Below are 13,552 nucleotides of genomic sequence, written 5' to 3'. Positions count from 1 at the left end.
ACGGGCGATAATGCCTTGATAATTCTCTATAGTTATATTTATAAAAGGGTTGTTTTAGAAAAAGGGAATTGTCGGGGTGTTACATCAACAAGGCCCAAAAGCCCGCCTCAACAGGGTTTTTTTCCACTAGTGCGCGTTCTGTCGCAATCGATCCATAAATCGAACAGAACGTATCCTATCCCATAATTGAGATTCGTTAAATAAAAAGGAGAAATAGCAAAGTCAAAGTGGTTAGTTTTCTGAGAACCGTGACGCACCTCTCAAGGGTGCGTCGTAATGTGTCCCTTTTCGATGATTTAATCGCTTTCCTCGCCCTTTTTATGAACTGTTAAACTAACTAAATCTGATTGTTCTACCACGCCTAAGAAATATAATATTTTTGGGAAATTGGATTATCATGCTAGGTCCCTTAATGCTATCTAAATAAGATAATCGTGATCGATCTAGTATTATATGTTGCATATTGCTAAAATCAACTCAGATTAGTTTAATAGTTAACGCATGTCCCTTCAATTATTTATGTTGAGCTAGTAAGGATATCCTGCCTCTGGAGTTATCGACGAGCGAAGTACTCCTCTCGGTAGTTACAGTCCCCCGAACCCTCAATCTCTACCTTGCGGGTGTATGTTGAGAGATCCCCACACCAGGGATCACAAGGGAACCTACGGCCGTCGTGGTCAAACATAATTGCACTCCCTTTATGTCACGATAACCGGGTTTTGTCAGTTTTTCTCATTGTTGTTAAAAATTGAATGGTGACTCCTATATTACTAGTCAATTGGGTGTAAACTCACAGGAAATCCAATTACACTTGATTGAATAAAAAGAATCGTCACACCCACGAGGGACGAGGTCACGCATTAGCCTCGTGCTTTTTCGACCCCCTCACAGTGGTTAAAAAAATCATCATCTCGAGCATTTTTAGAGTGTTTTTCTCAAGCCCCCAATTGTAGCTACGGGGTTGGCCTGGTGCTATAATCCTTTGCATACGTCTTTATGCATTCATGGTGACATGGATCATGAATAGTTTGAACCAGACTCGTTTAGTGCGAGGTACGTTCGAGTAGTGACCTGCTACTTCTCTTGTAAATGTCGTGCTTTTTCGACCCCCTCACAGTGGTGAATCTTTAACGCCCCAGCCTGGGCGCTGAATCTTTCTGCTAGCCAAGTTTTGCCCAGATATAAAAATAAGAAAGAAATACCTATGAATCCTCGCATCGAACGAAGTAATAACCCGTGCACACCCACGCGGAAGGTGCTACACTTGTTCGAGCACCTGAACAAAGCGTGATAAAGTACTCCAATGCAAAAAATAATAATGATATCCCAACACCTGGAGGAATGTTCTAAGACACGCTGTTAGGCCACACAAGCCTACGTCGCACCATAAGTTCAACCATCCCACGGTACAAGTCTAGAAAAGAGAGTAAGGCATGTTGCACTAAAGAGCATGTGTAAAAGAGGCAAAGACTACTTATCGCCCAAATTCAAAATGCAAGCCACACAACTTCTACATTAAGGATTAAAGGTAGCAAAACATTACCTACCACGGAAGGGATGGCTCGCACCTACACGAGCGGAACCCCAAGGCATCTTTTTCAAAAGAACCTACAAAAATCGTACGCCAAAAGGAAGCATCCCAATGTGCATACTTGGGGGCTCCAAGCTACGAAATGACCATAGCAAAATTAAAAATATCGAGGGAAATGTTTGAACGATCGAAAGGGCACGATGCTTGAGCCCACCTCGTGAATAGGCCTGAACCCTACTAAGCTTCTAAGAAAACAATTCGAAATCAGTCATTGCTCAAAAAAAAAAATGATTCAAGCAAAGTGATTAATGGAACCGCACACAACGGCCATTCTATGAACGCTCGTTCGCATGTACATATCATCATTCTAAGTATCGAACATTCACGAACGCGTTTAAAAGGAAAAATATACAACAACAAGAGCGGTCAAAGTCTCACGCCTCAAGGTATGTTCCTCGGGCCATATAGACTCGCCCAACTATCGCAATGACTGTACGCCTTAAGAGCAACAGTTCCTTAAAATAATCGCCCCAAAGCGACAAGCACCGTAGTCCATCAATCGGCTACGGCTTCTCAAGAAAATCATCACGTTCTAAAAATAAAGAAAAAACAAAAGAGAAGAGAATACATAGAACTTCCAAGTGAAATAAACGAATGAACAAGAGGCCGACTGTGTCATCAAAATACCAGCCCAAACAACACTTTCAACGCCCCACCTGGGCGTGAATTATTTCGACGCCCAGGCCAGAGCGCCGAAAATGAACCCAGGCTCAAAAAAGGCCCTAATTTCTATTGGGCCCTGCCGCATCCATTTTTGCCAATTTCCTTACTGAAAGTTGCACCTCACGACTTTGTCAAGAGTAACACACCACTACGAAGATCGCTCGCACTTACGAGCACGATCCCAAACACAATCAAGGACATTACAAAATGCGTATCCCCAAAGAACCTCTTTGACAAGAACTGACCGCCAAGCACGAGTACTTGGTGGCTCGAAAGAAAAAATATATCTCAAAAAAAAGGAGTATGCAAGGTTAAAACGATTTCCCAGACTACGCTGTACGAAGTCCCATGTTTGGATAATCTTAAAAAAAAAGATAAAATCGGATTACGACCTCAAGACAAAGGTCGCCGTTGATACTTATACATATATCAAGGACCCAGGTAATGGCAAAATTGAGCCATAAAGAATAGCTCAAAACCATGAAAGAAGATGACCACAAGACAATGGTCCGTCTAAGCACGTTGTCAACCCACATTCAGGTTGCAACTAAATCCGAGCATCCCTCGAAAGAATTCGCTCCTGCAAGAATGAATGAAAAGAAATTCTCAAGAGAAATCACAAGAAAAAAATGAAATAGGGACTTGTCCACCTCAATCAGGCAAGACCGCGGCACGCGAATCCCAAATCAAAAAGACGAATTCAGGTTCGCTCACCTCCAGCGAGCGGGACGTCCACCCTTAGCGGATAGGGCTCGCCCACCTTCAGCGGGCGGGGTCTGCGTCACTAGCCGCGCAGGTCCTCAGATTTCGAAAAATAGAATCTTTAAAAAAAAAAAAAAAAGAAAAAAAAAAAGAAATAGGCTCGCCATCTTCAGCCGGCGGGGTCTACGACGCAAACCACGTAGGTCCTTATTTTCAAAAATAAACACAAGAACAAATTTCAAAATAGATTCGTTCACTTCTATCGGACGGGGTGTCCACCCTTAGCGGACAGGTTCGCCATCTTTAGCCGGCGGGGTCTACATCACAAGCCGCGTAGGTCCTTATTTTCAAAAAAAAGCAAACGAACTTCAAAACAGATTCGTCCACTTCTATCAGACGGGGTGTCCACCCTTAGCGGACAGGCTCGCCATCTTTAGCCGGCGGGGTCTACGCCACTAACCGCGCAGGTCCTTAGTCGCTGCAGCGATAACTTTTTCTGGTTTTCCCTTTTCCAAACAATTAAAAAGGATTGGTTTTCCGTTTTTTCCAAAAAAAGAGCGATGTGCTGGATTTTCCTTCGTTTTACGTCCCATAAAAACAAGGGAGTTTTCTCGTTTAGCTAGCCCTGAAAATGAGAATCTTTAAAAACATTTTTACCTCGTGATTGGGCTTGGCCAGGCCCAATTACACTTTATAGCTTTGATTTCGAAAACATCTGTAGCTACTCCCAATGACAAAGTGAGGGAGTTTCTACGCCTCTTTAGATACTTCCAATGACAAAGTGAGGGAGTATTCTATACTATCCGTTGACAAATCCCAATGACACGTGAGGGATATGTCGACATTTCAAGTGATGACCCTTAAGTCAAATGTTATCACTCGGGGGCTCGTGAGACCCTCGCAAAACAGGTCACATACACCATGGCTTGTGTGACGCACTCCGTCTAGTACTTTGACCATCGTCTTACTCCGAGACTCAGTCAAAGTGGGGGCTAACTGTAGACACCTACTTTTGTCCCCATTCCCGAAAGGGAAAGGTTCGATGATGAAAACATAAATCTCCACTTGACAACGCATCTCCTATAAAATAAACGAATCTCAATTCCCCTTTTCATTTCACCCGAAACCTGCTATTTAGGGAAACCTACTAAAAATAGTAACTGCCGTAAAGGGTAGCTTCTAAAAGTGGCAAGTCATAAAAGATAGAAACCTGTCAGAATTAGGTGTTGCACTCCAACATAAATCCTAAATGAGATAGAAAACTGCGAGAATCCTATTCCTAATATGATTCGGAAATAAGAGTTACGTATTAATTAAAATCCTAACGAGCCTAGAGTTCGTAACGGGCCCAGACGCATTCCGTCATGAAATTGATACGCACTAAAAGACTCGATTAAGTCTCAAACACTACGGATTTCAGGAATCCGAATTTGACTAAGAAAACAGCCCAGACCCTATTTTCAACGCCTGGCTCTGGGCGCCGAAATCTTCGGCGCCCAGGCCTGGGCGCTGAAAATACCTGGGTACGTGTTTTTTCCTAATTCTTTGTGGATTAGAACTCTGCAATTCTATCTTTCCACGAACTCTCCCCTATAAATACAGCCCCAAATTCGACGTGAAAAGGACCCAACACACAATTATATTCCGAGTATTGACTCCAACCCTTAGCCTAAGCCTCACGCTGCGAAACTGTTCACGCGTTCTGTCGCAATCGATCCATAAATCGAACAGAACGTATCCTGTCCCATAATTGAGATTCGTTAAATAAAAAGGAGAAATAGAAAAGTCAAAGTGGTTAGTTTTCTGAGAACCGTGACACACCTCTCATGGGTGCGTCGTAATGTGTCCCTTTTTGATGATTTAATCGCTTTCCTCGCCCTTTTTATGAACTGTTAAACTAACTAAATCTGATTGTTCTACCACGCCTAAGAAATATAATATTTTTGGGAAATTGGATTATCATGCTAGGTCCCTTAATGCTATCTAAATCAGATAATCGCGATCGATCTAGTATTATATGTTGTATATTGCTAAAATCAACTCAGATTAGTTTAATAGTTAACGCATGTCCCTTCAATTATTTATGCTGAGCTTGTAAGGATATCCTGCCTCTGGAGTTATCGACGAGCGAAGTGCTCCTCTCGGTAGTTACAGTCCCCCGAACCCTCAATCTCTACCTTGCGGGTGTTTGTTGAGAGATCCCCACACCAGGGATCACAAGGGAACCTACGGCCGTCGTGGTCAAACATAATTGCACTCCCTTTATGTCACGATAACCGGGTTTTATCAGTTTTTCTCATTGTTGTTAAAAACTGAATGGCGACTCCTATATTACTAGTCAATTGGGTGTAAACTCACAGGAAATCCAATTACACTTGATTGAATAAAAAGAATCGTCACACCCACGAGGGACGAGGTCACGCATTAGCCTCGTGCTTTTTCGACCCCCTCACATGTAGTAACCAGCACACTCGAAAATCCTCGCCTTGACTTTGGTAAGAGACGTCTTCAGCTCGTCAACCTCAGCAGCCAGCGCCTCCTTCTCGGCGTTCAACGCAGCAATCTCAGCAGCACCCTTTGCCTACTCCGCCTCCAGCGTCTCGGCGTTGGTCGTCGCCTCCTTGGCCACGCCACCAAGTCGATCGACCTCCTGCTTAGCTTTTTTTTCATGTCACTCTTCATTTTCACTAACTGATCTTCTATTGTTATGACATGATGGCGAGTAGCCAAAGCAGATTGCAGGGCCTATGTTGACAACAAAAAGAGAGAAGAAGAAAGAAGAAGGCATATCAGTCACCATACGACGACATAAAGACGACATACATTAATAAAAGCTGAGGCACTAAAGTAAAACATACCTTCCAAGCATCCGAGACGCTCTCAACAGTTGCAACAACTGGGGACAGGGTCTCTTGACGCTCTCGGCTGACCAGCATCCACAGGCGGTCAACTTCTAGCCAAAGCTAATGTTGTGGAGCACCTACCGACCCGAAGTCGTCAGGGAACTCCACTGTGAGCTTCCTCTTCCGAGTTGGAGGCGACAACTTGAATTCGGCAGGCAGAGATGATCCAGTCTCCCCAGTCACCGTAGAATCGGTGGAAGCCTTTGGCGGCCTCCGAGGTGAAACCAGAGTGACGAGCTTAGGTCGAGAGACACTCCCAATTTTTCTTCTTAAATCTTGTCCAGCGACGCCTTCAACTCGGCATTTTCAGCAGGCAACGCCTCCATGTCGTCAGTCAGAGTTGCAACATCAACCGACGACTTCATCTCGCCAATCTCTAACGGGACGACCTGCCGGCCCCTACAAAAACTCCAACCATAGACGACTCAGTCTCGTCACCCCATATCTTCTACTTATTTATTTTTATACTAACGCTAATCGTTTACCTTTTAATGTTGTCATTTTCTCAGGATCAGTTGGCATTCTTATTGTCATCATTACATCTTACCGGTTGGCAAGGAGTCGGGAAGTTATTTTCCTTCCTTTTTTGAAGATTAAACCCATTCTCTCCTTTGAGCTTCTCGGAAGAATTCGAAAATGGGTTTGGGGACAATTGTTTGGGTGGTAAAATAACGTCCCCGTGACGTGGCAAGGGAGACCCATTCAAAGGGTCATGTGACAACCATCAAGACAGTAATAAAAGCTATGGGCATTGATCAAGGAAAACGGCTAAAGTAAATTAGCGGTTACAAACATTGGAAGCAATGGTTAAATCAATGGGCGGTTACAGTTATTTAATGCAAGGCTGAAATCAAGGGGATGTTACAATCATTAAGGCTAGGGGGTTACATGCAATAACTCCTTGGTTTAATGATGGTTTTTATGATTGCAATTGAATTACTCATGTATAAATAGCATGTTATTTGTTCATTGTAGAGACGGATTCATACACATTCACACTTCATCTAATAAACTACTCATCTCCCCCTTTTTCTGTAAGAGTTTCATATCCTTGTTCTTATCATCTTTATATTATCTTGCTTATTCGGATTGTTAGCACCCCTTCCCTCCGACGGATTCGACCGTAGGTAGAATTTGTCCAAAACAATGAGTCCCTTCAATTTAAAGATATATTCAAGATAGACTGTCAGGACCAGTCCTTTGACTAAGAAATGTCTATCAAGTGAACTTGAATGTCAAAAGTTGAAAATGGTCCCTGGTCGGAGTTTTCTATAAAGATGGACGCATAGAAAACGTTAGACGACTAGAATGCAAGATGACTAGTAGTTCTGTTTCTTGAACTATGTGGACATGGCAATGTCGTAATCATTTGCATAGATACTTACTTTGGGAAGACTAGTATCGGACAGACCTATAAAACTTTACTGTAAGAGATGAAAATCTGTCATAAGTAAATTTCATTAAAATTATTAGACACTAATCCTCAATACCTGAGTGATTTGAGATTACTTGTTTGAGAACTGCTTACTTTGACGTTGTCAACCGTCGCACCGTAAAAGGAGGCTATAAAGGCAACGCACAGGTAATCACCTATCAAACGAAGTCTAATCTCAAGATCGCAAGATTGGGATTGTCCTCCCATAAATCGGGATGAGATGCTGAAGTTGTACAAGGCCACTCGGAGAGCTAGAAACTGTAAAATGCATGGCTGTGCTCAGATAACTCATAGGCTATGATTATCTGTTTATTTGATCAGTTGAACTCTGAAACCGAGAAACACCTCTGGACATAATAAGGATGACAACTCTTACCTTATGTTCAAGAGCAAGCATCGAGCGACAAAGGAATTATGAAATGCACACTTGTCCCTAAGGACAAGTGGGAGACTGAAGGAAATAATTCCCTTGGTCCAAGTATGCATTTAATGTTAAGTCTAATAAATGCTGTTCAGTATTAATTAACAAGTTAATAATTCAGTGACATCAAGTGAGCTGAATGCCTAGCTAGAGGCCGCTTCAGTTCAAGTGGAATTAATGATATTAATCCACAACTTACTCTTGACTGAACCCGTAGGGTCACACAAATAGTACGTAAACGGATCAAGTATTTAATGGCATTAAATACTCCATCTATGGATATTCAGAATCGACGGACCTTGGTTTTAGTGGGAGCTAAGATCGTCAAAGGCAAGTAAATGAATACTCCGGAAACGATGATATTGCCGGAAACGAAAATATGGATCTTATCGGAAATATAAATATTATCCAAGTCGTAGATGTTTCCGGAAACGGAAACATGGTACGTATCGGAAAATATTATCGGAAATGGAAATATTGCCGGAATCGGAAATATTGCCGGAAACGGAAATATTGTCAGAATCGGAAATATTATCGGAATCGGAAAAATAATTCCGGAAACGGAAATATTAAATATTTGTTCGAAACGGAAATTAATTCCGGAATCGGAAATGTTAAATATTGTTCGTATCGGAAATGAATTCCAGAATCGGGAATTTATTCGGAAGCGCATCATACGAATTAGCATCGGACGAGACTTGCTAGACGAAGGCCCATCACGAAGCCAGGCCTGCGTCCAGCAAGCCATGCGCATCAACACAACGCAGCAAGGCCACGCCAGGCCCAGCACAAGGCCAGGCCCAACATGGCGCGCGCGCATCGTGGGATGCGAGCAAAGCTCATAGGCTGCGAGCTGTGCAGCTCGCGTGGGCCGCGAGGCTTGCGCGGGCTGTGCGGTGCTCGTGCTCGTGTGCGGTTGTGTGCGATACGAATCCTAAAGCTATTGGAATTCGTTCTATGATTAAATCCTAATCCTAGTAGATAGAATTTATTTAATAGAGTTCTAAAGGGATTCTAATTAAACTAATTGGTATTCTAATAGGATTCTAAATCCTTTTCCATGACTCTATTAATATGTGCGGTTCACAAATTTATACACGAGTTTTCAAGTATTCAAAGCTAGGATTTTTAAGTAGAAAAATCAGCCATAACACTTGCCCTATTTAGCCGAAAATAAGTAGTACCTTAAGGGCGATTCTAGTTGGTCAATCTTAAGGCGGATCCGGACGTGCTGTGGACTTTCTACGGAGGGACGACACTTGGAGTCCTAAAGACTTGTTCTTGTTCGGTTCGGGCGCAACTAGGGAGGGCACGCTACAAAGTGTATGCATCCTATACTAATTATATGATTATGTGTAATTAATATGTATCATGGCATTAAGGTTTTTCCGCATGATTCATGTTGTTCATATGTATCATAACCTAACATCCTAATCAAACAAACTTTGTTTTTTTGGTACTTTTTTGGAATACAGGTGAGAGAAAAGAGTAGATTGTACAACGATATGTGTTAAATTGTGTAACAAAACTGTTTAATTATGAGTTGAATTATAGAATAATTGCAATTAATTTGTAGAATCTTCATACAATTGTTCAATTGTTTGATTTTGAGTTGACGTAATAATAATGAAAAATGATTGGAATAACAAATGGCGATTCTTGAGAAAGAGAGAAAATGGAAGAAACTCGAAAGGTTTTTTTGAGGGAAGAACATGGGAAGAAGGAAGAAGAAAGGTTGGGGCTAAATGTGCGACTCTTCGCCAGAAGTAGGGGTAGAATAGTAAAGACACACTAACAAAAACTTAACGCCGTAAGTCATTAAGGTTCGTTAAGGATATTTCATGCAAGAAAATAAAACCTCATGGATTTTTGGTGAATACCTGAAACTATGAGGGTATTTGGTGAATAAAGTCAAACCTTGGGGGTATCTCATGAAAAATCCGTTCTTATTATAATAAATAATAAATAATAATGAAGTACAATTCTCAACGGTTTTTTGATAAACTAACATTTAATTCTTCTCCCCTAGTGTACATAATTTCTTTTTTCTTTTTTTAATTCATGTATGGTTAAGTGTGAGTTACATATGAGTTAGTTTGCCTTGAAATTGAATATAGATCCCAATCGGTGAAAAAATAAAATATAGACCCAAAATAGTGAAAAAACTAATAACTTAGACCCCTTTTGTTTCCTTAACTCCGGAAAAATAATTGCGCTCCGGATTTTCCTCTCAAACAAAATTCTCTGGTTCGTTTTTGGGCAACGTTCAATCTCGTTTTCAGTCTATCTTTTTGTACTATACACGGCTACACCAAGGAGATAAATGTCGTGTAACCCTGAAGGTTGATTGTCAAGAGGTTGTGTGTACGTAACGGGGCAAATTCAACTTATGTGCAATGTTCATATACGCCACGACTTGGTTGGGATAAATTTATTCGTTCTTTACTAGTCATTGTTCCCACAGAGTAGTCCTTGCAAATATATTAAAACTAACAAGAATATTAATGCTCCCATGACAACTAACAACAATCTAATCAATAAGCGATTGTCTGATATAGGCTCATGGGACTAATCATTTTATGTAAATAATAGTGATCATTGAATCATTTTATGTCAAAGAAATAAGAAGGATCGAGATAATAATACAATTAATACCCGGATTTTAGCATACAAATTTGGAGTAATTATGCTCACAAATCTGAATCGCTAGTTACAGCTGTTTGTTGCATTGTTTTAAAATTTAAAAAAGCATTGACCTTTTTTGTACCTGTTGTACGTTCCAACATGAAGATATAGCAAATCATCAACTTGTAGTAATTTTCAACATTAATTTAAATCATAGGATAATAACAAGTTGGATTGCATAAGAGCATTAACCTCCAGAGTAGTTGATAAATTAAGCAGTAATTAACAATAAACTCGAATATTGACTAGAAATATACTCCAAGACTCCGAGTACTTCACTCGCATAAATTAAATGGGAACAATGAGACAATTTGTTTTTCTATACCACAATTTTTTTTAAAGAACACCTAATCGAAAAACCCATTTTGATTGCTTAATTAATTGGTTTTATTTTTAAGTAATTGGTTTTATTATTTAATTAATTAATTCATTGGCTTAACTAATTGGTTTTATTGTGCCTAACTAATTGATTCCAATTAGACCTGTCAAATACCGACCTGACCCGAAAGCCGACCGAACCTGACCCGAAAATATTGGGTCTTGAACAAGATTTTGTGACCTGTAACATGATTTTATCCGAATCCGAGCAACCCAAAAGTAATGGGTCGAAACCCGACCGAACACGTTATTGACCCGACCGATTGAAAATCATTGTATTTATAGTAATAAATGAGCTTATGAGTAATTTTAAACATAGTAAACAAGTTATTGTTACTATTGTTGGGCGTAAAGTGATTTTAATTTGAATTACACACAATCTTATGGTTGAATATGACTACATATAAACTTGTGTAGGAAAATTTGTTAATTTGTGCCCATATTTTGTATATATTTATTACCTAAATTAACGAAAATATAATACGCGCTTGTACCAGCATTTGTAAACCCGGACCCGAAAATGACCAACCCTAATTAACCTGAACCCGAAAATAATTTTTTTCAACCCGACTCGACCCGTTTAATAGGTCTGGTTCACGTGCTTAACTAATTAGTTTCATTGCTTAGATAATTGATTCTAGTGCTTAACTAATTAATTCCAATACTTCATTAATTGATTCCATCACTTAACTTAAATGACATTAAATTAATGTTTTATATAAGACCACGTTATATAAAAAGTTTACATACTCCCTAATTAAACATAAAGTTGCTGATGGCAGCTCTGCAACGTGCGTATGCAAATTTCTTTACATGTCATAAGTTCATAACCCAGGCGCTTCAAAATTAATTAATGCTCCCAATTTTCGCTATACATTGCATCTCTATTCAGTATGGAGTATTCACTATCATTGACTCCCCCATTAGGATTTCGATTGGGCGGGGCGGGGCGGGTCGGGCTGAGTCGGATGTGGATATAAGTCTCTTCATCCCATTTCCACCCAACATTTTCAGTCTCGATCATCTCCGTCCCATTATTTAGAGTGGGTACAAAATTCATCCCAGGCCATTTCCATCCCCATCCCCGTCCCAACGAGTATGAACTAAAATTCATTCCCGCCCCACCACCTACCTGAGTATCTATCCTCGTCACATTCCTACCCATATCCGCGTCAATACTCGCCTAATTTTTCTTATTTAGCAAACACGTGACAACATGTATAATGAAAAAGTAACTTTAAAAAACACCTTACAATTACAAATAACATATATAAGTATAATGGAAAAAATTCAAACACATTCAAATATAATTCAATTTAGATCTTCCTTAAAAGTTTTAATTCACGTAGGAAAGAATACTTGAGTCGAGTTGGCGGTTATGAAGCGGGGCGGGGCGGAGCGGGCGAGGATGGGGCGGGTCCAACACAAAATCCACAACCGCCCCATTATCCATGGCGGGTACACTTTTTATACCCATCCCCGCCCCATCACCTGCCAAACTTACCCTAGTTCCCTCCTACTTGGGGCGGATGTGTGGCCAGTTTACCATAAAACCCGCCCCACTGACATACCTATCCCCTAGTCGATCGTATCAAGACTGGTAGTATGTATTTGGAGACGGAAAAACGACAATTGAATATGTCAAAATTGTTACTCGAGTGAAGTCTGGGTCGTATTATTTAGGGTCTCGGGTTGTGATCCGATCGGGTCGTATCCACTCAATTTATCACTCAATTTTTAGGGTTTTAATGCATGTTTTAAATTGATTTTCATGCTAGGAATTTAAAGGAATAATTCTGTTAATTAGTTAAATAATTTCAAATTAATTATGATGGTATGAAGTTTAACAAATAATGTTGCTGGAAATTTAATAAATACTTCGTATGTGATTAATTATTGTCTATTAATTAATCTAGGAGGAGACTTCTAATTAATATTTGGATTGCAAGTATCGACCCTTTTATTACATATTCAAGGTATATACATTTCTAGGACGATTTTAATATATGTATTATGAACATGTTGAATGTGGATTGATTAAGTGATTCATGTTTACTTGATTAGTTGATTAAGGTTGTTGAATTAAATAGCAAGGATGGTTAGTCAAGTTATTTTATATTTGTGTACATAGCTTTAATTACATACATGCTAGCAAGTGAATACATGTTGTGCTTTTAACTAAAATCATGTCAAGCCTTTTAATCATTTTTGGACTCTTAATAACAAGCATGTCATTTAATTGTGTTTGTACTCTTAATCACAAGCATGTTAGTTAATCATGTTGCATACTTTAATTACATATATGTACGTCAAAGTTAAGTTCACCATGTTTGTACGTAGTCAGTTCACCTCGAATATGAACATATGGGGGAGTACGCAGTTGTAGCTCGTGATTTCTACTGTAATACAAGACGTGGTATTATTTATTATACGCTGGAATTCTGTCACATTTTATGACACAAGGTTAGTATTTCTAATTATTATTTGAGTAGCTCCCGAATGCTAGTCCAATTTGGATATAAGTAGGCAAGAAACCTGTTCGATCCTTAATCTAATTATTCAAGTTAAATTGAATTAGTAGAGTTATGATTGGTGTCAAGAGTCAAGTCTTATCATTTATTTATTCTATTCATGTTGAATTGATATTATGGATGTGACTTTTGCATCTGATCTTTATTATTTATTCTAAAGTGAAGCATGTTTAGTTTGAGGTTGTTTTATGGCTTGTATGTACTCAACTTTGCTGATTACATGCTTTAGTCTTTAATGTCCTT

This window comes from Spinacia oleracea, chromosome 5, assembly GCF_020520425.1.
Source record: "Spinacia oleracea cultivar Varoflay chromosome 5, BTI_SOV_V1, whole genome shotgun sequence".
Classification (NCBI taxonomy): Eukaryota; Viridiplantae; Streptophyta; class Magnoliopsida; order Caryophyllales; family Amaranthaceae; genus Spinacia; species Spinacia oleracea.
Note: the sequence above shows the minus strand (reverse complement) of the source record.